This window comes from Tympanuchus pallidicinctus, unplaced genomic scaffold (assembly GCF_026119805.1).
Source record: "Tympanuchus pallidicinctus isolate F22 unplaced genomic scaffold, pur_lepc_1.0 scaffold1, whole genome shotgun sequence".
NCBI lineage: Eukaryota > Metazoa > Chordata > Aves > Galliformes > Phasianidae > Tympanuchus > Tympanuchus pallidicinctus.
The window spans coordinates 19322100-19348259 of record NW_026294618.1 but is presented as its reverse complement, the minus strand read 5'-3'; the positions used below and the strand labels follow the sequence as shown (position 1 = coordinate 19348259).

The following is a 26160-nucleotide window of genomic DNA, read 5'->3' as shown; positions in this document are numbered from 1 at the left end:
ATTAATAGCAATCTACAGCAAAGGAAATATCCAGGTGAGCCTCCTGAAATAAAACATTTAATAAGTGCTATTTATTAAACTACTGTTTGTTTCAGCCTAGCAACTCTCTAAATTTAAGGAAAAGCTGTGATTCAACTTAGAAATATAGAAAGACAACAGTGCCTTGTCTTTTGAAAACAGTACCTAAAGGGGTGAATTTTCAGCTTGAAATGCGGGTCTGTACTCTATTCTGAGCTCCATTCATGACATAACCTGTCGTTAGTGTCCTGGTTCTAACACGTAGGTATGCATCTCACCTTTGGTGGGGAAACATTCCATGAAGAAGCTATGATACATACCTGAATCAGAATATGAGTAGAATTACCAAAATACTGTGGTGGCATTTCAGTAATGTACTTTCTCACTGTGAAATTAAGAGATCTTTTTATTGGAGTGGGGAAGAAATGCCTTTATCAAAGTAAAACAGTAGTACGTCTTGTTGCTATTGAAATTAAGAGATTCGAATGCCCAACTGTATCTTCTGCATTTCCATTTGTTAGATAGGATTCGCATTCAATCCCGAGTCTGTTCCTAAACTAACTGACTCACATTTGAATTACATTGTTCTCTTTGGACAGCATTTTGGGTTTCTGTCCTATAGCATTTCAGATTTAAACTGTGGTTTATTCTCATATAGAAGCAGTTTCTCTTCTCTGTACTTCATTATGTTTTCTTACTCTTGGATGTGGTCTTCTTTCAGTCATCAGAAGGACATTCCCCTTCTTTATTTTGCAGATGATAAATTAAGTCTCACAGTACCTTGCAGGTAAATAGCCCTGTCACATTAACTTTTAGGCAGGGACTTAGGCTACTTCTAAATAAAAGCTGATGGCAGAGCTCTCTCAGTGCACTGGCTGCTGTGCATTCTTACTGAGGTGTTGGTACAGAACTTTGTGGTAGAGTTACTCAGCTACAATTTAAAATCTACAAATAGATGAATACATGGTGATGCATATTATACATTGATATACTGCATAGCAGTAGAACAGACTAGAATTTAGGATTGCATAAATCGTGCCTTCTGAGGGTCGCATAAGTATTCATCTAAGTTTTACAGTGGGTAGATTATTGAGCAATGATGTCACTTGTTTTACATTTCATCTTTTTTTTCCCTCTCTTACCTCAGGGGGAAAAAAAAAAAAAAAAAAAAAAAAAGCAAGAACAAAACTTTCACAGAATCACAGAATCACAGAATCACCTGGGTTGGAAGGGACCTCAAGGATCATGTAGTTCCAACCCCCCTGCCTAGCAGGGCCACCAAACGTACACATTCAGACCAGGTTGCCCAGGACCCCGTCCAACCTGGCCTTGAACACGTCCAAGGACGGGGCATCCACAACCTCCCTGGGCAGCCCGTTCCAGGGCCTAACTACTCTCCTTGTGAAGAACTTCCCCCTAACATCCAACCTAAATCTTTCCTCCTTCAACTTGGATCCATTTCCCCTAGTCCTGCTGTTATCAGCCCTTCTGAAGAGTTTACTCCCCTCCTGGCTGTAGGTTCCCTTCAGGTATTGATAGGCTGCAATGAGGTCGCCCCGCAGCCTTCTCTTCTCCAGGCTGAACAAGCCCAACTCCCTCAGCCTGTCCTCATAGGGGAGGTGCTCCAGCCCCCTGATCATCTCAGTCGCCCTCCTCTGGACCCTTTCCAAGATCTCTATGTCTTTCTTGTACTGAGGGCTCCACACCTGGACACAGTACTCCAGGTGGGGCCTCACAAGAGCCGAGTAGAGAGGGACAATCACCTCCCTGTCCCTGCTGACCACCCCTCTCCTGATGGAGCCCAGGATCCCATTTGCCTTTCGAGCTGCCAGAGCGCACTGCTGGCTCATGTTCAGTCTCTCGTCCATCAGGACCCCGAGGTCCTTCTCTGCCGAGCTGCTCTCAAGGACCACTCCTCCCAGCCTGTACGGGTGCCTGGGGTTCTTCCGGCCCAAATGCAAAACCTTGCACTTTGCCGTGTTGAACCTCATTAGGTTCACCCGAGCCCAGCCCTCCAGCCTGTCGAGGTCCCATCTGAAGGGACTACTTTCCAACTATGATAGCAGAGAGTAGTGTTCTGGTGTTGCTTAGTGACCGTATCAACTGTTTGATGGTGATCTCTTACATCTGATCCCAGTCTCAGTGCTCAGTAAGAGTAGATTTTCAGCTTTAGCCACTGTGTTACAGTTAGCAAATACATCTGGAGTTTTGAGAGGCTTTTATTTTTTGACTGGTTTGTTATTTGACTTTACACATTATCACAGAATAAAAAAAAAAATTACATTTGAAGTAACGTGTGGAGCCATTTGCTCTTCGCAAGATAAGATCAGCTGTATTCTTGCCAGGCAAGGAAATCTCCATGTAGAGAAATTTTCTTACCACCCTTTTTACATTTGCATTTGTTTCACTGTTCTTTTATGTATGCTAGATCTTGCTGCAGCTGAAGGCTCTTGTTGGTTCCATCTAAAGATGAGTTTAGGCATCAATGCTAATTTTGCAAGGCTCTGGGGGGTGTGGTTAATTTTACATTAATCTAAGCATATATACAAAATTGGGGTGAAGACTGTAATTTCAGGCAATGCTCATAAAGCATGAAAAGAACAATTTCAGCAGTCACACCGTGGATTATTTCATTTTCTGATTTGAGTGTAAAACATAACAGACAAAAAAATACATTAAAATGTGATGAGACATGCATAGGAAAGCAAAAAAAAAAAAAAGTATGTTGTTTAACCTCTTCTGTATGTCTGTAGGGATGAAAGCTCAGAGATCTTGCCACTTAAGCACTTATGGCTTTAAGTTGCACCAGTGTAAGTTTAGGTTGGATATCAGGAAACACTTCTTTACAGAAAGGGTTGTTAAGCACTGGAATAGGCTCCACAGGGAGGTGGTTGAGTCACCATCCCTGGATGTGTTTAAAATTCATTTGGATGTGGTGCTCAGGGACATGATTTAGCAGAGGGTTGTTAATTAGGGTAGTATGGTTAGGTTGTGGTTGGACTTGATGATCTTTAAGGTCTTTTCCAACCTGAGTCATTCTATGATTTTGTGATTCTATGATTCTAAGCAATGTTGCCTTTCTCAAAGATGTTGTGTCATCATTAAGTGTGCCATTTAATTCCTGAATTTTCTGTGAAATAATTTTAGAGAAGTAAATCAAAGAAATAATCAGACATGCATTTATTGAGACTAGAAATGTAGTTGAGCAAATGTCTAGGGATGAACTCGGAGGTCAAAATCTGTGTGGCTTTCAAATATACAACAAAACCCCTCAGATAGCTAAGTGGATTAGTTAAAATCTGACAATGATAAATGGCAAGAGTACATCTTCAGTTTATGTTCATTCAACTCAGATAAGGTTAAAGCTCTGAGAGGCTGTGCCTTTTTTTTTTTTTTTAATTTAATTTGTTCAAGTCCACATCCATTTACTACAGATTTCATGCTGCATCTAGCACCCTGATAGCCATTTTTAGCTTTCACACCCAGACGAAAGGGAAATAAATTCTGCTGAAATTCTAATAAACAGAAAATGACTTTGTTGTTTATTGAGCCTATCTCATTAAAATAATCCAACTGTATTTTGAGATTAAAATTCTTCAGTTGCAGATTTTAGTGGACAAGGCAGAGTGGGCACAAAATAGAACACGCGGGTATGTCTGAACACGAGGAAGCATTTAAGTACAGTGTGAGTGATGGAACCCCGGCACAGGCTGCCCAAAGGTTGGGTAGTTTGGAGATTTCCAGAAGCTGCCTGGATGTGGCCCTGGGCACCCATGTCTGGGTGTCCCTGCTGGAGCAGGGGTTGGACCAGATGGACCCAGAGGTCTCAACCTCTGCCATTCTGTCATTCTGTGAACTTAATTACATATCAGCACAGATTTCTTACATAACTTTTCCCATAAATGAGGAAAACCAAATATGTGTCTATCTAAATTAATATAATAAGATTATCAGGAGGAGTAGATGCATCATGGCGGATACTTGACTGGATTACATTCATCTGTGAAGAAAGGAAATATTCAGTCACTAGAATATGAATTTATATATTACCCTTTTTAAAAAGTTATTTGAAAGTCGAAGTTAATTACAGTCGTACATAAACTTCTTGTAAGCAAATACAAACATATCAAACATATTTGATTCTTCCTTTTATCTAAACTTGTAGCTTATGGTTGGTCTTGTCATAATTAAATGAACCTTGTCAAGAAGTACTAAAAAAGTAGATCTACAGGATTTCAGTGTGACATTTTCTCCATCTATGTCTGTAAGCTGCTTTTAACATTTCAAATACTTTTCCAAATATTTTTCCCTCTTGTGTCAAATAGGTGAATTGCATAAGGGTAAGGGTATGGTTAACTTGTGGTATATGCATAAATGACTTAGTGGAGTTAAATAAAGTTGCTCTTTTGGGTTTGTTTATGTAAGCAGGTGGTAATTAATCTTTAGTAATGAGAAGGAAAATCTAAAACTCTTTTGTCTTCCAATAAAATAATGAAAGTTAAATTTATCCTTGTTCTTAGAGCAATAAATTACACCTAAGCTTTTTTAGGATCTTCCTTGATTTGAATGTTTTGTCGGAATTGAGTCACTATAATGGTGTGGTCAGATCAATGTTTTGTTGAAGGAATTGAATGGAATATTGAAGAGAAGAAATAAAAAGAGATTTATTTTTAATATAATTGCTGTGGTACATATTAATGTATTGCTAACTCTCTTCTAGCTGTAGATTTTATACTTTTGATGAAGGCATAAAAACGTGTGATGTCAAGCTATAGATGAGTATCAAAGTCAGTATCTGCGCAGATTGAAACTCTCTAATTTTGATCGCTGATTCAATTCATTTGTTTTTATTATTTGTTTGCTGAGAAATATTTCTTTGAGAGTAGTTCCTTAACAGATACACTATCACTTATCAAAAGATGTTCTCAATAAAAGGAGAATTCAGGAAAGTTTAATTGCGTGTTCATTAACTTAATATTAAGAAATAACTTTGTTTTGTTTTGTTTATTTTGTAAGATTTAGCTCTTGCTAGTTATTTGAAGACAGGTAAAAGGCTATATTTTTAATTACAATTAAATGCTAAAAACGTAGCTGTACTCCGTCTGAAAGACAATTGATTTCTCCAGCAACATTTCATGTTTAATAGTACAAGCAAATATATTAAGAAAGAACATACGAAATAATTTTATTATGCACAAGGTAGACTGGAATGTTATTTCTTCACAAAATGCTTTAATATTAAATTCATACCTTTATGCAATTCCCAAAGAGCTATTTGATGTTTCTTAGATTAATAGCAGAGCAAACACTTGACCCAGGGACTTTGGAAAATAGACTGCGTATGTAACAGTCTATGTTAAAGTTAGGGCACCTGGAAGAATAGAAAACTAAAAGAGAAATGTACTGTAAGGTAATTTCTTATTTCATAATTCTTTTTCTTGTCAAATCTCACTTATTTTTCCATCATAATCTTGATCCGCAGTGCATTAATTGTCTGATGGTGTCCTGCTGTTACTATGTTTTAATAACCTACCAGTTTGTCTGAAGTCTTCTACACAGACAGAAGAAGCAAGACCTATCTGTGCATTGTCCTACCCGTTAGGGGAGTAGGACAAACTTGACTATGAGATAATGCTTTAGCTAGGAGAAAGAGAGTCCAGTTTATATACTTTATTCCCATGCTGTAAAGAAATCAAGTTAGAGAAATGGAAGTAAACAAACTATTTTCCTCTACATTTTGAGAACTGACAAGTCAGAAATAATATGAAAGGTACTTGTCTGGGAAATAACTTCACCTAGTTAAATTTGTTTGCTGGCCCAAGGCAGTGCAGTTGCATGTGAGAGATGCAAACGAGTCAGTTGTTAATGGATGTGACATCTGGACTTTTGATTTTTGTTATTTATTTCTGTTTAGTTCTGTTACTAAAAAGAACTGCTGCTGCAGTAAGAGGTTCAAGGTTCAAGGTGAGGGAACGGACTTAGAGATCCCTCTCTCAAGTCAGTTTAGTTACTGAACAGAGATGCAAAATGCATCCCAGGAAATTACTAGCCGTGTCCATGAGAGATAGTGACTTTGAGTGGATCCACAACAGACCTCCTAAAAATTGCTGCTTTTCTGAATGCAGTTCTGTAGCAGGAATGCTTAGATTTGTTGTTCAACTAAAAGTAAGTTTCTGTAGCGTCTTCTAATTCACTTAAGGTTTAAGGTGGCCATTTTAAGAAGGATTAATTATATTATGCCTGTGTTTGTCATTAATGATGCTAGATGGAATCATGTGCTGACTGCTTGGCGGGTGGTTGGGAATGTGATGCATTAGAGAGCTGATGTACTCACCACACCAAGGGAACAATACATTTTGAGCAGCAAAGGCTGCGAGCAAACCTTTTTCAGTGGTGGATAGCACCACTTGTGGAATTAAAGGCTACAAAAAAGTTCATAATATTTGAAACCAGAGGAATGATTAAACCATGTAATTTAATCTTCAGTATCTGTTAGAGAAGTCTTATAATGTGTGTGTCTCAGCAGTTTGTTTGCAAAAAAATACCATATGTGTTTTAAAGATTCAGAGGGTCTGCATTATAGATAGGTAATTTGTTCCAGTTGTTAACTGGCCTCACCCTATTTAAAATAAAATTAAAAAAAAAAAAAAAAAGACAATTTTAAAATGGTGTTGTTCTGCTTTTCTTCCTTTGAGTTAAGAACCTTTATTAAACAATATTTTCTTCCCACAAAAAGTACAATAATGTCCTCATCCATCAATCTTTTTTAATTTGATATAACAGATTCACTGATGGTGTGTTGCTCTAAAATACTTACTTTAGTCCTCAAGTCACTTCTGTAGCTCTTTCCTGTATCTCCTTTTTTTTCACTGCATCCTCTTTTGAAATATGACCTCACTGCTGCTTGTAGTATTTGCAGTTTCAACAAGGCCATGCGTTGAAGTGCAAGAGTCTTTGTATTTCTACCCACGACTGTCTCTTTTCTATGGCTTGAAATTGCTCCAACTTTTTTTTCCCACAGTATTACCCTAAGAGCTCAGATCATTTGATTCATTGATCTCCTGGAAAATGTTTCCTGATAAAGCAGCTGTATTTGACTTTGGTTAAAGTGTGTGTGTTAGCATTTGTTTTTTAAGGACCACGTTACCAAGTAGGGCTTTTGTATGATTTGCTTATTCTCATTGTTTTGTTGCAACACTAATTTTAGTATTAATCACTGATGAAAATGCCAGTTTTCCTGCCAGTCCCCTTAGAACCTTGCTTAGAATACAATTTTACATTGACAGCTATGTTTTTTAAGCAGTCTCAAGCTATATTTCAATGCTATGAATTCACAGGCAAGGAAAGAGGATTCAAAGCAGTGAATATTTGTATTTTTCATATGTATTAGTAACTTATGTCTTACAGTTGTCATTCTAAGTGCCTTAACATTCTAACTTGTTCTAGCATCCAAGTTTCAATACTCCAGTTACAGCAGATTTCCCAAAGTTATGTCATTGCAGAAACTAATATTGGATCAAAGTTTTTGTTTGCTTTTTTTTTTTTTTTTTTTTTTAAATTTAATTGAAAGAAGTAACAGTAGAAGATATAAGAGATTTATATTAAAAATCCCTGCAATTCTAAATGATGATCAATCAATGAATGCTTACACTTATCTCAGTGGTGTTAAAATATGTATTGTCTTTGTTGTAGATCTCAAGTAACAGTAATCAACAGTGACTGCAACTGATCTTAAATGAGAGATTTCAGTTCAGAAAAGAACTTAACTACAAAAAAAGTCATTTACATTGAAGTTTAAGGAATTTAAGCTTATTAACAGTTGCTCTTCTGAGTATCTGTAAGTGGAAGCTGTGGAGATCTGGATTTGAGGGTATTGCATTTACAAACAAAAATTAATTAAGTCCCTTCCATCCAGATTTCTTCCATTAGATAATAAATCGAGCAACAAAGGGGTGCTTACAGATGAAATATATATATATTCTAATTTAGAACCTCATTATGTCCAAATAACATTAGTAACTGAAATGCTAAAATGCAACTCTTAATTTAGTGTTATAATCAGTGTTTTGCAGCACATCAACCAAATCATATTTCAAATCACAATATTAACACATTAGTATTATTTATAAGCATATATCTGTATTTTTCCACAATTTGCTGGAAGAGTTTCCTGTTCCCCTATTCAGCTTCTCCTAAAACTGTTTTGCTGTAATGTTTGTTTTTCTCTCTTCCTAGTTAGTATGGGTCTTTCTCCTTCTAGAAAGGAAAGATAAAGGGTTTGCACTTTGTAAACTTGCTGTAGAAGTTTTGTTACATTGAAAAATTGCTTTTCAATACATCAAGAAGAAATAGTGATTTTGTTTCTGTACTTCTATTAAGCAAGTAACTTTAAAAATGATAATAATAATAATATTTGATGTTCTAATTCCCCTAATTTATTTTGGATGTTCTAGTTCTAGAACTAGAACTAGACAACGGTTTGAACTAGAACTCTACCGGTTTGGTTGTCACTGTTTACACTGTTGCAGTGTGTTAATGCATGATGCAATTATTCATGATAGAGTTCTGTATGTTCACACTGTCCTTACAGAAATGAATGCTTGGCTCCTGTCTGTAAATGCTGCCTTTTCCTGAGCTGCTGACTGCTCCAAGCAGTTGTCAGCCTTGGAAAGCAAGCTTGTTGCAGCTATGACATCTCTGTTAGGGTTGTTAATATAAGCCTTTCCATAATGTTCTTGATGTTCATAGATAAATCAATAACTTGATAGAGGAGTTGTCTATGAGGTTAAGCAACTTCTTTCTCTGCAGCCAATTTTGTCTGCAGATTAACTGTTATTGACATTTTGGAGCTAGTTACAGCTACAAACAAGTAAAGATGTTGGATGGGTATGTTTTCCCTCTTAAAAGTCCTCTTTTCTGACCTTACATTTGATAGATGCAATGATATTCCTAATAGGTAAAATTACCTCAGATTTCTTTCTGAAATTTGTAAGATCAAGGTTGCATTTTTTAGAATTAAGATGCATTATTTAATCACTTGTTGTCTCTGTCTTATTTAAAAATAAAAATAAAAATCTGGATCCAGTGGTGCTCATATTTGCAGTCTTATACTGCTACCAGAAGAATTGAGCAAATTTTCAGCTACAAAGCCCTGTTTTTCAACATAGTCACCACCATTTCCTATGCCTTTTCACCAGTGGTGAACAAGAGCCTGCATGCTGTGCTTGTGAAAATCTACAGCATCCTCAGTGATCCACTGCAGCTGTTGTCACTTCTAAAACGCACCACGCGCTGCCTCACTGTGCTCTCAATCCACTGTTTGGTCTCCAGAAGCGTTCAGCAAGCATCAATGAATGTCAGTGGGTGCAGTTTTTTCCACACTGAGGAATTCATTGACATACCTTTCCATTGTACACTGTTCCATGGCAGACACCATTTTGTCAGTCTACCCCTCTGCTGCCATCTGTTGCAGGGCAAGAACTCATAATTGTTCCCATCAGTAAGTGGGAAGGTTCAGCCTCTACTGCCATACCACCTACATGTGCGTCTGACATCATGGGCCAGGACATGCTGCAAAAGCTAGCTGATTTGTGTGACTGGTTGGGGAGGTGGGGGGATGTAATTCTTTTAGTGCACTACATGTGATGCAGATTATATATGTGTTTGAGGTAGGTGTAGTTTGGGCAGTCTTTTTTATAGAACATCCCCAGACTACCAGTATCTTGCAGTAGTATTACAGGCACAAAACAAGTTGTGTCCTGAAGGTGAGCATTAAATTCATCAAGACATTCACTTCTGCCTACGGGCAATCTTTAAAAACAGGATTGGCCTATCATTCTAAACTCTTAAGTATGAATCATGAAGTTAAGGTTTATATATAATGAACAAACCACTCATTTCTAACTTTCACTGCCTGTAACTATTTACATCTTCTAAATGCCAATATATCCACAAGCATATGGGTTTATTACAGAACTCATGTGTTATGGCATAGATACAAGTTGTTTAATGCTTCTGAAGTCTTCAGTAGTTCATGGAATCACAGAATCATAGAATGGCCTGGGTTGAAAAGGACCATAATGATCATCTAGTTTCAACCCAGCTGCTGTGAGCAAGGTTGCCAACTGCTAGACCAGGCTGCCCAGAGCCACATCCAGCATCTTCCAGTTCTTCCTGTGTGATAGTTTGCAGTATTAAGATACTGTTAAATACCCCATGAAAAATAAATCCACTCTGGAAAGCATCTTTAGAAGTATTAATAGAAAAGAATTCTGCCCCAGAGTTTTAGTCCATATTGTATGATAGGAAAGGTGGTAAATGCTGAAAATGTGTTAAGGAATAACAGAGATTATACTAATGTCATGTACAGGTAATGGCTGTGTGTTATTTAGGAAAAATCTTTGATTTGTATTTCTATAATTGTAAGAAAATATATACATATATACAAAAGCTGTAATTCATTTAATTAATTTTATGCATACTTTTGCAAAAGCATTACGTACCTGAATGACAAAAGTGTACCTTTGAAATGAGACCTCCTTCCTGTGTGTTTCTGTAGTGCCTAGGCTGTTCTCCCCTATTCTTAGTGTATGCCTTTGCGTTTCAACAAAGAAAACACTTTAAAAATGTTGTTTTTGAAAATGTGTGCAGAAACAGGAAAAGAACCAATAACCAAGTGCATTTTGCTGAGACATTTTTACTCTGCTCCTTTTACTCTGCTCCTCTACCTTTCCTTTCTGTGGTACACTTGTCCTTCATTCCTTTGTTTCTCGTTCCATCTTCCATGATACAGTCTTGTAAACTGAATCTTTAGTTTACATATCTGTAATTTGATTGGAGTAGGTTCAGCTGATCAGGTGGCAATAAATGAAGGCGGAAGAGAAAATCAGGGCTCTTATATTTGTGGAAATTTTTTCTTGCTTTTCTTTTTTGGTGTGGTGGGGCACAATTATAGTGATTTCAAACATTTTTTATAAGCGTCCCCTTCTCTGATGATTTAGCATCACAGAATCAAGAGGTACTGTGGTCTTTTCTATCCTGAATGCATTTGTTTAACTTCCAATACCACTTCTTACCCCCACCCACTCAGTCCCTTTTCCCCTCTCAAGTGGAGTACACTCCCCTTTTTCCCTTCTTTGCAGCTGTGTTGCAGCCTTTCTGTTGTCATAGTGACAGCAGGCAACTGATAAGAAGGAAGAAGAACTAGTGAACAAGCAGCCAATGACACAACCTTCTTAGATCCAAGCAAAAAATCAAACAGCAAATGCTGTTGTAATTGCTGCCTCACTCAAGCAGACCCCCAGCAGTTTGGAAATTCAGTGCTGCTTGACTGCTTTCTGCTCCTGATTTCATAATGAATACAATCAAGACCTAAGCTTTTGTACTTAAATTGTTGTGGTGCAGCTGGATAAAGTCAATAGGGTACTGAATTAAGTGGAAAGACAAGTCAGTAAATTTACTGCTTTGTCTCTGCTTCTCTGGCTGTTTAAGAGCTTCATTGTTCTGTATCTCAGTTCATCATCTGCAAAAGCAGGAGATAAAATTGTTTTGCAGATATTGGAGAGGTTTCTGTCACTGTTAATATACATGGCATTTTCATATTGACTGCCATATACTTGGTTCATGCTCTGCTATAGCATGTGTATCTGTTTGTACTGAACAAAAACGTTTATATCGTACATCTCAAAACTACCCACTGACAAGTTTGTGAATACCAAGCAGAAGATGTGACCCTGACTTATCCTCTCATTATTAATGCTTGTGTTGCTTTTTCTGTTTAATCTGACTCGTAGCATTTTAAATTCTCACATTTTAAGTATAGGTGCAAAAGGAAAGCAGTTTGAATGCAGATTTTCTATTATTCTGTATTGCCATGCTGTTTAAATACTCTAGACACTGTAAAAACAGATTTACAATCAGTATGGCTGAGTGGATAAGGAAAATGAAGATAGCAAGAAAAACAATGCATGCATAGTTGTAACCATGTCTCTTCTAATATATAGCAGTTTTTTGTAAGTGTTTTACATAACGTAGAGAACATGCTGCTGATCCAGTCCTTGTGGAAGTGATGCTGCCTCATACTGGAAGCCAGAATCAAGCCTACCCAATGGTTTCATTTTATCACTATTCTGTTATAGCAGCTGTTGTAATTTATGACAGTTTGTAGGCTTACAGCCTTGCATTGATAGAGTTTTCAGCGGAGTGTCTCCATTCAGCTTCCACTTGGGAAATTTCTTGATCTGATATCCTTTGCCTTTGGTTATTTCTCTCTACAAAAGATACGGGTTTCAGTCTTTTTAAAGTACCAAATAGCCCCTTGTGCAACTGTACCCTTGTCAAGGAACCTTTGAAAATTGCCCTTCATCCATCTCCCTTTCCCAGTACATTTGTTAAATAATTTTGTTTGGTAGTTTCATGCTATCTTCCTTCTATTTGAGCTCTGCAAATGGAAATAGGATCATAATTGGAGTATGCTCTGTAACAGCCTTCTGTGGAAATGTAGTAGACTAATGGAAAGGAAGTCCCTTACTTCATTGTAGAATCTCAATTGCTCGGTATTGTAGGATATGCATTATGTGTGGCATGTATCAGTCTTGCTCACCCTCTTACTTCCTAGGGATCTGTGGAGAGCTGAAAAAGTAGAAGTAATATTGATACAGCAAAAGACAGGAATATCAGCACACAAAATTTATTGCTGTAATCTAGCCAAAGTGCATTACAAGCAATCTGAGTGCATTCTTGAGATACTCAGTTGATTTGAGCAGTATGAACTAGCTGACCAAAACTACTGCACTTTTTCTTATTGCTACCAAAATTGTGTACTCATTTGTTGCATCTACATCCCACTAGTTTCATTTCCAGGACACGGATACTCAGTGCAGTGTTCCACTTTGGTTCTGATTGCAGTATTGTACTGCCACAAGATCCACTAAGACCTGTGTACTGAATAAATTGGAATTGGCAAAATTTGTTGGTACCAATAATGATTTTATATCACATGACACTTTTCATCCTGCCCCACACACTCACTGGTAGGATTCCACAGGGCTCCATTTTAGGCTCAGTTTTCTTCAAAATTTTCATAAAATGGATTCAAATGCACAATAAAAAGGAGGAGTGAATATTGTAGTAGCTTGTGCATCTTGGTTGAACACCTCAGTTGAACTGCAGCATTTTTACTGAGAAGAACCTAATGTCCATCCTTCTGCAAGAGAAGAGAATGAATAGATTGATTCTGTTTTCAAGTAATCTGTACTTGTTACATAGCTGAAGACAGTGTAGGAGTGAAATATTAATTTGTGCTTCTTACAGCTCCTTAAGAAATGGCAGTACTAGCTATAGGCTTATTTGTAAAAGCTAAAGTAATAAAGCAGTGATACAGCTCTTCTGTTTTTATCTCAGGATCCGGGTTTAATCTTGTCCTTCATTTTGTCCAGCTTTTCTCCTTCCAAAAAAGTCATGTTTTATTGCCATCTCCTTCATAGCATTTGCTAATAGAAATCTCAGATTTATCTCTACTAATAAGTCACTCTCTGTTGTGCTTCTCTGTTGTGCTTTTTATGTTTACTTTTGGCTCTTTTTTAACACCTTTTCTGTTATCCTATTCAGTTTTTCTCCTCTTCAGTGATTCTTCAGCTTTGCTAGCTCATGATTGTTTTAAAGCATATAGATGCAGTCCTAAAATGCTGCTCAGCCAAACTTTGGTACCATAATCTTGAATACACCTTTGATAGGTTGAGTGTTTTAACGCTAAGAATTATTAAATTTTTATTTTCTTCTTTCCTGAAAGAACAGTACACCAAGGAAGAATGAGAGATGATCAAATACAACGGACAGTATTTTCTTGCCTTTGTGTGTGTATATATATGTGTGTGTATATCGGTTTTTCTAATTTCAGGCAGATTACAGGATATTTCACCTGTATGGAATTTAGATGTATGTTTAAATCATCTCCAAAAATACATTCTCCATGGAAAAAATCTGAAACATAGTTTTCTTTGACATGCATCCAGAAACTGTAATTATATGCAGCACCCACTAATAATCAGAAATGTGTGCATGTGAAACTAAATATTACACTTCAAGAGTTTAGCTCAAAACCATATATACAGCTTTGAGAACTTCAAGAAAAGCTTTACAGATGCTGTAATCGTTGCATGTATGTAGAGAAATATGTAAGTAAAGATGCAAAGGTCAAGTTAATTGACTCAACTCTATTTGTCACAATGCTTTTCCTTTTCACTCTGTCTCAGGTGTTTTCGCTTTGTTAAGAATGCAAGCTTGGTTAAATATGTATGTATTGAAGTGACATGTCTCTAGAGATTATATTACAACTTCACTGCATATTATGTATCTGCGAGTTCCAGTTTTTCTATAATTTTTTTTATGCTTCCCTCTTTTATACCTTCTCTTTTAATGACAGTAATTCCAAATACTTCCTTATGGTTGAATCCTTATCTTCAAAGCCAAATAAATTGAAGGCTCTGCATAATTTTGAGCTATTTTAAATTATTTTCTGGTGAATTTCTCCCAGGTTTTTTGTCACAGTACTTACTAGTACAGTGGAAACTCTCTGCTGCATATAAAGTAATGGCAGAAAAAGTGAACTTTGTGTAATGTCCTGGTTAGCATATCTCTTCTTCAGTGAAAGAATGAGTAGTAAAAATTAGGGCTGCAGTCTCCCCTTGTCTCCTCTTACACAGAAAAGTAGCCAAAGCCACGAGCAAGCCCCTCCTGTCTCCATCAGGTGCCCCTCATTCCCAGTCCTGCCTTCACAGAGCTCATCAGTACACTGGCCCCAATCTGCAGAGAGCCCCAAACCAATGGTGCAGTTTGCTGGTCATGCCACTGCCATGAGATTTTTCCTGAATTCTTTAGTACTTCAGGATGAAATGAGTCCAGGAAGAAAGCGAGATCTGACTACCAAAGTTAATCTGCTGATTCTTTGAGAGCACAGAAACCTGTAGTGGGTTGTCTCTTTTCTAACTTAACTGAAGATAGATTTTATGAAGAGTTAGGTATGTGATTTCAAATGAGATATTACAGTGGAACCTTAAGAAACTTGATTTAGCTACTGAGGTGTTCTGCTGACTTGTAATCCTAATGCAGATTTATTTTGCTTTATTTTTTTTTAATAAGTTACTTTTTACTTTTTTTTTTTTTAGTTCCTGTCCCGTTTTCTATTGCTGTTCATCAGTTTATTATAAAATTACTTGGTTTTTCCTTATGTTTCACAGAATTGTAGGCACTGGAAGGGACCTCCAGAGGTCATCGAATCCATAAACATTATTAAGATCCCCTCTGAGTCTTCTTTTCTCAAGGCTGAACAGACCCATTTCGCTCAGCCTTTCCTCATAGGAGAGTTGCTCCAGGCCCTTTATCATCTGTGTGGCCCTCTGCTGGACTCCTTCCAGGAGATCCCTGTCATTTTTGTACCAGGAAGCTCAGAACTGGACACAGTACTCCAGGTGAGACTTGACCAGGGCAGAGTAGAGGGGGAGGATCACCTCCCTTGACCTGCTGGGTTCATTTTCCAACTTGCTGAGCTGTCCTTTGGAAAGAATTGTAATTGAACTGAGTTGTGCATAAAAACATGTATCTTTAGGACCTTTAAAGAACATAAATCATTCACTTAAAAAAAAAAGAGTATACAGCCATTTAGACATTTCATGCCAAAAATAAAACAAATGCAGAGAAAACCATTTTAGTTTTGTTTCCTGTTACATAGCCAACAGAGTAACAGTAGCAGAGTGTTAAAGAGGTTTTTTTTGGTACAGATAGGAACAGTAGCAACCATGTAAGATATAAAATTATTCCAGAAGCTCACAAATCATTTTAAATTCATGATACCAAGTTAGTCAGCCAGCATTGTCTAATCAGCTGTAAAAAATATGTGTGTTCTGAAGGTTTGCAGGAAAAGGCCAAATGAAGCTGTACTCTGACCCCAGGAAAACATTTGCATTTACAATGAGATTTTTTTTTCTGCCAGATTTGCACTTCTTAATTAAAGTTCAGGAAGCTGTTACTACTTCAACAAACTAAGAAAGTGACCTCAAACCTGTTTTCCTCTCATCCAAATCCAGCACCTTCAATTTTACAGACTTAGTGTGAGGTATTGTAACTGCGGCCTATGAGCAGGCTCCTTTTTGTTCTGTACAAGTAAAATGAAGAAAGAATTTTTACACTGTTTCATGTTTAAAACAAATTCTTTTGGGGGCATGTCATGGGCCTCAATATAGAATATTCTGAAAGTAGTGCCTCCTATTTATTTCTATGGAAACTACATCAGATACAAAAAAGCACAATAATATTATTTGATGCAGAAAATTCTCAGCAACAAAACCACTGTTTTTCAACATAGTCACCATCACTAGCTCTGAATTTTCACTGGTGCTGAACAACAGCCTGCATGCTGCACTCATAAAAACCTGCACCAGGGGAGGTCTCCCACTGTCAATGTTGCCTCTGCTGAAACCACCACCATCTTGCTGTGTTCACATCCACTGTTCGGTCTCCAGAAATACTCAACAAGTGTTGATGAATGTCAGTAAATGCTGTTTTTTCTCCATGGAGGAACTCAATTCCATACCTTTGCTTTCCCCACTCTTCCATGGGTGCCACACTTCACACGCCATTGTGTCAGACTGCCCCTCTGCTGCCATCTGTCATGTGGCAACAAAATGTAACAGAATATTGGTGAGAAGGTTCAACGTTTGAACCATAACACCATATTTGCCATAACACCAATATTTGTCTCTGGTGTCGTAAGCCAACATAATAAAATAGGAGACATTACTTTGGGAGCAGCACTCGTACAGTTCTTTAGTGTCAGAAAGCTTTCTATGATGTAGTACTTGAGAAAAATCAATTATGACCTGGCTACCCTAAGTATTGGAGGAAATAATTACTGCATCTTTAGCAAAAAACGTCTGCCATGCTGTCCAGTTTCATCAGGGCCAAAGCATCGTTCAGTTACACCTCAGTTTGCCTGTCTCAGATGGAGGCAACTGGTTTAAAATTAAGCCAGGGAAATGTGTTTTCTTTTGAAACTTTGTCCTCCCTAAGTCCAAAAAGACTTTGATGCAAATTGCATAAGGGAGAAACGTAAAAAGGAAGAATCATTAAGGCCTAGAACTGGATTTATTCCCCTTTCTTAACTGCTGCTGTGCATTCTATTTAGGGAGAACCTCCTTCTTGAAAGTCAGTGTACACTGAAGTTAAGTGCTTGTGTTAGAATGAATTCTCTTCAAAATGCTTTCATTCTTTCTGTGAGGCAATGGTTTTTTATGCCAACGAGAGAATTTGCCTTCCTCTCAATGGCATTATTAGTAGCATACATCAGCCAGTTCTCTAAAGTGTGTGAGATAGACAGTAACACTTATTTAAGTGTATGCACAGGTATATTGAAGGGAAAGAAAAATGAAGCATGTCTGTGTTATATTTAGTGTGGGACTTAACACTGTTAATACCTCAACTTCTATGAAATGGAAAAGAAAAAAATAATTTTCAGTTTGTAAAGGTACCAGGTAAGTAAAAGCAAAAAAGCAAAAGCACCGTCATGAGTCTGATTCAAGGTGCAATGTATGATGGAAGATGTAATGCAAGTAGATGATATTTCAAGATTTGTATGAAGTGTAGTGTCCTATTTAGACAAATGAACATCGTTGTTTCACAGATCATGTCATGTAACTGAAAAACAGTTAGCAAGTCTCTCATTTTCAAAGAAAGATACTGTCCTTCAATGAGATGCTGAGCAGTTCCTGTTTTTCACCAAACTAATTGGGAAGTAAAAAGAACATGACATGTTACTAAGCTGAACAGATAGGTCACTGTGCTCACATTGCTATTCTATGTTCTTCACTTATAGGTAGCAACGTAAGGAATTCTAGAAGAGATAGACTGAGTGATCCATGTTATCCCAGTAACAATTTGCACGGCAATTTAGAAGCATAGAGTAGAAGTACAGAGGGATCAGTTCCTAGGAAACAACAGTATGTGTTGTCTTGTTGAGAAAATGTATCAAAATTATTCCAGTCCTTTCGCAAATGTCTGTTTGTGTAGAGGATGGTATTGTTGCTTATCTGTTGTTTTTGTTGTTGTTTTTCTTTGCCATTTGTTAAGGATAATCACAGTTTAGTATCTTGTTTCATTCTTTGAAACACTTCAGTTGCCCAGTAGAGAAGGCAGGACAGAGTCCTTAGTTGATGAGGAGACATTTGCTGAAAGAGATACATTTTGTAGAAGAGATATATTTACATATTGTTTGGTTTTGTTCTGCCTTATTTTGAGCTTTCACTCCTAGGAAGTCCCCTATCCTATTGTCTGTTCATGAGCAAGCTAACTTTCCTATAAAAAAGCTGTTTCAGTGTTTTGAGAATGCTCGTTGTTGATAAAAGATCTGCCTAGTCTACCCTCACAGCTCTGGCCAGGTGTGAACCCCAGTGCAGCACAGCTTGCAACAAAGAACTGCACACATCACTGGAAAGACTGTGGCACCAGATTCCCAGCTATTACAGATTGGCAGTTGAATGCTTTACGTTACTTTCCAGGATCTTTCCTATAGTATTTCTCATTTTTACAGCATACTTGTTTGCATATTTATGTGTATGATTAGCTCACGATTGGACACTTGGTCATTACGAAATTACTTACATTGTTTTCAGTAGCTCTTTAAAAGAAAGCTGCTTTATTGTGTGACTGATAAAAATAAGGTGAACCTTATTCATCCCTGTTTTTACAAAACTGCTTACACACACTGACATTTAATTAGAATCCCAAAATCATCAAGGTTGGAAAAGGCCTCCAGGATCATCTAGTCCAACTATCAATTAAATTTAATTAAAATCAGAGTTAAGATCCCAGGACAAATGGAGTAAGGAAATCATGCAAAATAAAACACTTGGAAGATTTGCATTCTGCCAGACTTTCTATTTCCAATGTATTCTGAATTATGATTCACTGAGAGAACCGTGTGATAAATTGTAGCTGTGGCAACTGTCACATGTGATGTTGAATGTGATTGGTTATTGCATATGATGTAAAAAATTAAGAAATGTTGTAAAATATTACAGTAATTGAATTGAGTACCTATCACATCGAAATATTTTATTACTTTGATTATGAAGTTGATAAATTGAGATTGGATTTTATTGCTAAGTGTCTTAATTTTGCTATTTCAGCATCTGCGTGCTGTTACATTGCAGCTTAGATCTGCTCTTTGGTACCACTTATCACAAGGGAAAACTAAATACCATTTTTCCATTAGGTTGCTTATCATTTAGTATTCTGTGCTCTTGTAGTCTCAGTACCTGCTTACACATTTCAGCTGGTGTATTTGGAAATAACATTTTAAAAGCTGGTAAGGATTTTAAGCTTGCATCTTTTCTCATCATTTCTGAGCAAAGGGAGAAGTTTGGATTATATAAACATTCACTGCAATCTAGATCAGAAAAAAAAAAAAGATTTTAAAGTAAACTCTGAAAATAAAGCAGTTGCATACAAAGATAGAAGAAAGAATAAGATTTCTAAGTGTACATATGTCATCAAATGTTTAAAATACCTCCTATTTTTTTAATATACATGCTACAAGTCTCCCCCTCCAATTCATGGTGTTGCTGTCTGTTCAAATACAAAAATGGGATCTTATTAGCCAGACACTAAGAAGAGTTCTGTATTTAGTAGCAATTAGTCTTTGCAGCTGCTAAGCTTTAAAAACTCCGTAGGCAGTTTTAGGCTCCTTGAACATTTCTGATTTGGGAGCCTTCAGAAGAATGACTGCTTATTATTGAATCTCCGTTCTGTTTTCATGGCTGTGAAATCTGCTCAGCTCCCTATTTTTCTTACTGAATCCATACAATCATTTTCAGTGGCTTTTGGGCTCACCATTGAGTTCAGTTAGGAAATGCTCTGTGATGCCTCCATACAAACGTTGTTTGCACATCACCCCAAGAAAGCAAAAATAAAGACAAGGAACTTGAAATTAAAAAATAACATTAATGAGAAAGATCTTTAAAAGGTCAAAATATTTCCTTTTGTTTAAAAATTAAGTCACTGAACTGTACTGAATTTGTAATAGCAAAGTTGTTATTTACAAAAGGCACTTCATAAAACACATTTTGCATAAAGGGGCAGAAGGCCCAAAACATATTGTTGATATTAATTTATTCATTGGAATAATTTCAAATATCTCCTGGATGCCTTAGATCAATGCGTTTGAGCAAAGCAAGCTCGGATTCTGTTTCATCATATATCCAGCTGGGATTGTGAATACACATTGCTGCTGTGTACTGTAAGATCAGAGAAGCAGCAGATACAGAGCAGTAATGGGGTCTTCAGTTTCTCCCTGTACAGATAATGTGACTGTCACAAATGAGAGTGTTGTGCAAAGCCTCATTTTAGACACAGTCAATAGCTAAGACATTGGTTAATAGAACTGAAGGAGGAAATTTGACCCTGGACCTCATCCTGAGTAAAGTTGTGTGCTGTGGTTCAGAAGAGGCACATTGCTGCAGTGACTGTATTGCAGTTAGGCTCAACAGCCTACTGAAACAACAACAAAATTCACAACAGTTTTGATCCACTTAAGAAAAGACAGTACAGAAAAGTAAAGGTTCTTACCAGGAAGAACAAAGAAGACAGCAGCTACGAGAAAAAACACTACACCAGGTGGTGTGGGAGCTACTTAAGGACACCATATGTGAAAGTCCAGCACCCACCTCCTGTTTTGAAAGCCTTGAGAAAAAGTCAAAGGAAGACGACACAACTAAACAACTGAACAGAGGAAGTTGATAGAAACTGTTGGGTTTCTATTGGGTTATATACTCAAATGATGTTTCAGATTTTTAAATGTCAAAACTCAGCAAGGCAAGCAAAGGGAGATTCTTCATTGGGATTTTTCAAAGCACGTGTGATTTAGTGATCATGGAACAAAAATAATGGTATAATAAGATCACAAGTATCAGACTTAAAAAATCTAAAAGAATTCAAGGAAAGGAAAGACCAGATAGCTGGCACTAATGCATAACCACTCAAAATTCCTTTGTTATCAAAGACTTTGAGGATGGATACTGTGATGCCAGTTTTTAAAAACAGTTTTTAAACCATTCAGGGAACTGCAAGCTTGTTATTGTGGTTTTGGCCTTAGGCAGCTTAGCACAAATTATAATGCAAAATAAGATTCATGGTGCCTGAAGAGCTGTGATCTATGTGGGAAAGATAACATGAATTTTGCAAAAAGGAAATTGCAAACATCTTGGATTTCTTTGAAGAGCCATGAAGTATGTGGTTATGGGTAGTACAGCTGATGTGCTTTCCTTAAATTTCCAAAGGTTTTTGAGACGTAGCATAAAAGAGAAAGTCCCAGAATTGGTAACTGGACAAATAGCAGCACACATCAATGTAGAGGGAGGTCAAAATTTATGTTCAATAATAGTTGGTCAGGTAAAAAGGGTGACTGGGGAGGTCAGGTTTCTTGTTGATACACAGATATTAACTGTGGTAATGACAAGAGCTGGTTACAGTGTCATCCCAAATAGATTGGCTTGTCAAAAACAGCAGGTGAAACCCAGGTAGTTGTCAAGTGATACAGTTGGGAAAAAACAGTCAAGTTCACCTGTCACCGAGTTGGCTGTACCAAGCAGGAGTCAGATTTTGCCGTGTGAAAAATAACCATGAAAACGTCAGTACTTGTTTGCAGTCAAAAAAAAAACAAACAACCAAAATGATGGGAATTATTAGTGTAAAAAGCAGCAGTTTGCTATACAGTTCATACAGGTCTGTGTATAAAGCCAGGTAAACATTCATGGTAGAAATGCACTGTGAGATATATGCCTTTACTTATCATTGTCATCACTGTTAATTGAATTTGCCTGAAATCAGGAAGGTAGTACCCAGTTGTGGTAAGCAGCATATAGAATGGCCTGGGTTGAAAAGGACCATAATCATAGTTTCAACCCCCCTGCTATGTGTAGGGTCACAAGAGATGTACAACGTTTACCAATTCACCAACATCAAAAATGCTGAAGATCACTAAGAACATGAGAAGGGTTTTTTTTTTCTGATTCAAATTATCAGATGACATTACTGCACTCTCCAAAAAAGAGACTAAAAATATTTATGTGCTCCTGAGATCTTTTCAGTATTGCTCTTTTTATAATGAGCCATTATATTTTGTTGCATTTGTTAACCAAAGTTTTTCGATCTTAGTCAAATTATAACCTGCTGATATTTTAATTTGCATGAAAAATAACTTTTTTTTCTCTTGCAAGATTCTAAACCAAAATGAAATTATTCTGGATTGACTGCTTGATACATGGAAAATTCATCTTGTATATCAGAGAAAAAAAAAAAAAAAAATTTTAAATTAGATGAAATACCAGGAGAGAGAGAGAGAGATTCATGTCCTGTTTCATCTCAGCAAAAAAGCAGAACTGCTATGAACAAGGTCTGGAAAGCATACTGTCGGAGTTGGTCCTTGAGCAGGAGAACCAGCTACTGTACTTGAGTTATGATGAGTGTGTTATAGAGGAGCTCAGAGGATGTTCTTTGTCTGTCTTTTCCTCAGGCTGCTTTATCTTCTTCTTTTTCTTTTGGGCTGTGCTGTTCTAAAGGAAAGTTCTAATAATACTTAGGGTTCTTTAAAAATCCTTACCATCATCTGTTTGTTTTCGGGTAGTTGGAGTTTGGCATGCTATGAAATTTTGCATACCTTTCTTAGACTTGCAGACACCTGAATAAATAGTCTTCCTGCTTTCATTGTCTTATGTGATGCTTTCCCTGGATATTTTCCTCTGTTGTTTGTATGAAGGCACTTGGAAAATACAGCTGGGCTTGAAGCCCTTTTCAATCATGTATTTGCCAGCAATGTGTTCATACTCATGGTTAGTGGGAGTGGGAGACACAGCAGAAATAGTTTGCTCTTACCTTATGGAATTTAATCTCTTTGTGTCTCCAGCTACTGATGAATTACATAAATTAGCTCCCTAACTCCATAGAGGTTAATAAATAAAGTCAGCAAATTCAAAGTTCTAATGTAAACTGTTATTTATGTTATATGCTTTTTTTTTTTCCGAAGAAACAAGCTGGATGTGAACTTTTCATTATCAAAATTCAGTAAGTAGTTTTTATAAACCATCTTCAAGTCTTCATTGGTGGAGCTGTGCCCCTCTTCTGTTAAGGAGACATGAGATTTGCATAGAGAAGATTTTTTACATTTCAGACCACATAAAATGAGTTGTTAATAAATCATTTATCTTTTGTCTTTTTTTCAGGCTATTCATTACCACTTTTACATCACTCTGTCAGTCAGACTAGTGTGACTGTGCATCTGCATGGTAAACTACATCAAGAAAGGCTAAAAATAATCCAGTCGGGAAAAAAAAGTTAAATTCCTAGCAGATCCTGAAGAGTGTTCCTATTAACACTTATTTAAGGCTAAAAGAAATTACCATAGGTGAAAAATGGTCATGAACATTCTATCTGGGAGCTACTTTGCTCAGTCAGACAGAGGACAGCAAGTCTAGGCTAAACAGATTGAAGACAGTTGCTTCTGGATAGTTAGATTATGTGATAAACTAAGCTGCATGTGGAGCAAAGAGGGGTTACAGGAGGGAGAGAGGTGACAGCTGGTAGGTACAGAGAGAGAAGAATCTTGTTGGGTTGGGACAAGGTTGTGAGTACAGTTTGTGTGGTCAAAAGCTGGTGTCTTTCTGTGGTAGTTAAGTATCTGTATTCATTTGGAGGTGTTCATGGCCTGGTTGGATGCAGCCCTGGCTCCTGGTCTAGTATTAAATGTGGAGATTGGCAGCCCAGTGGGTTGGAGATTCATGATCCTTGAGGTTCCTTCCAACCCAAGCCTTCTATCATTTGATGATACTATGATCTAACTTGTCATTAAGTCTGCTTAAGTAATATACATGACACATTTTTCATATAGTGACACTGTGACATAATCAGCCTCTTCAGCCCATGTGAAAAATTATTGCAGCCAGGTTGATTTCTACTGAAATTTTTAAAATTCCTGCTGGTTTGAAATGTTGAGAATCAGACAAAAGTTTGTGTGCACAGGACAGTGGATTTTGTTCATTAATAAAAAATCAGAGCCAGACTTTGGTGCTCTCGTAAAGAAGAATCTTTTTCCATGTTGCCAATTTTTGTAAAAGAGACTAACTCTTCTCAATTGTTGAAAGTATCTAATACAAATTCACTGTCTGCATTTCCTCTGTAGTTAAGAGAGGGAGGGAGATAGAGGTGGTGAAGACCATCAGGGTGCTTTTCCATTGCAGGTGGTTTAGGATGAGGCAAATTGCTTTATGAAAATTCTGGCCTCTGGATTTAATAGAGGGAGCATACTTCTAAGTATGCACTAAGTACATACTTTTTAGACAGCTCAAGTTATAGGAGCTGACTCCTACTGAACATTTGATTTAATATCACTCCGTGGGCTGTGACTTAAACATTAGTGTTTGTATTTTTTCTACAACTCCTATTTATGTATTAGCATAACTGTTGTAACCAGGTAGCCTTGCTGCCTGCATAAACAACCACTTCTTGAATCCCTTTAATCTCTTGGTTTCTCTGCTTACTGCACGCTTGTCAATTTAATAAGTTAACTGTATTGTTCAGAAAACAGGTGTTTACTTTTTTTCTATTTGCTTGTGAAACTGCTCAGATTAATTAGGTGTCACCTTGTTCTTGCATAAGGAGGCAGAAATAGAGCCCATTTTATTAATCTTTGTTTCAGTCAAGTAATACATATATTTTTGGCATGTCTCTGATAACTTCTATGAGAGTCATGTTCTCTTCTGACAACATCTTGTGCTGGGACTGTGCTAAGAATAAAATCTTATCAAGCTTGAGGAGTACAGCAGATTTATGTAATAGCTTTGTAATGTTGTTGTTGTTTTCCATCCTGTTTCTTTGGTATGCATACAAGGTGTTTGCTGATTTGCTCGCTGATACCCACTGAACGTATGTTTTTGTTGAGCTTCCCATAGGTCTGGTTTTTGGTTGCTTTTCCCATATTTAGAACAGTTCACTCTGACCATAGCAGTGAGTTGTCCAGACTAATCGATTTGTGTACATTGCTTTGCATTTCCCAGCATCTAATTTCATTTCTTGCTGGTGTCAGACCATGACTAGTTCCATACATCGGGCAGTGGTTGTCAAGAGGGGAAAACTGGAATAATCAGAGCAAAATTTCAGTCTTACTGAGAATTTGTTACAATATGTGACAAGGAATGGTAAAAAGTTGAAAAGAACTTGGTAACGTCTTGAATTTTATTTGTTTCTTGTGTTGGAGGAAGCTCAGTACAGCTCTAATTTCCTTTTAATCAGGTAATCCTAATAACACTGGTATATAGGAATGCTACAAGAAATCTGCATTTAGACGCTTTCACCTACTCTCTTCAGACCTTTTGCTGTCCTGATCTGCCACAGATAAGGAAACTTCTGGATTTGGAACAAAACTTAATTATCTTAAGCCCTGTTTTCCCTTGTGCACCATTTTTCTTTCAGGTGGCTTAAAATCAATTGAGAGTGCTTAACTACACAACATGCCATAGTTTTGCTGTGATTTAGGGATTCTTGGATGCATGAAAACATGTTGTACCACTTCGCTGAGAGCCCAAATTAGAGTAGCTGTATTAGCAAACAGTGTGTTCAGGTTAACAGAGGGCTGAGAAATTTTAAGGAACTGCGTTTATAGTGGAATTCACCTATTATAACACAAGTACTCCCATGAAATTCCAAATTAAGATCTTGAGATGAAACACTGATGTTTTGTTTATATAATCTTTCACCATTCATATCTGCCTTCAGTTCTGCTATTTTATTCCTACAGGACCACATAGACGTTATTTTTCCCACGTTCCATATGCTCAAATCATGTATAAAGATATTTAGCTCAAATACCATGCATGCAAAACATTCCACACTGTGGATATGAGGTGATGTTTGGTGTGTCTTTAACATGCTGTGCCGTTCAATTACAATACAGCAAATTTATTTTTATGCAGCCTTCTTCATAGAAAGTATAGAAAATTGCTTTGTGGTGAGTCATCTGTCAGCTAAAGAACTAAAAGTCTTTTAGTGATATTTAAAGAGAGAAAGTGGCTCAGAGCTGACAGAGTTCAAGACAGAAAAAGA

At 37.1% G+C, this 26160-nt stretch overlaps 2 protein-coding genes across 8 annotated transcripts in view; one reads left to right on the top strand and one right to left on the bottom strand.

Annotated features, from left to right (window-relative positions):
- Window positions 1-26160, bottom strand: part of FBXO25 (F-box protein 25) — a 653677-nt gene that overhangs the window by 479780 nt on the left and 147737 nt on the right. The window lies entirely within an intron of this gene.
- ERICH1 (glutamate rich 1) overlaps window positions 1-26160 on the top strand; it is a 97066-nt gene that overhangs the window by 35195 nt on the left and 35711 nt on the right. The window lies entirely within an intron of this gene.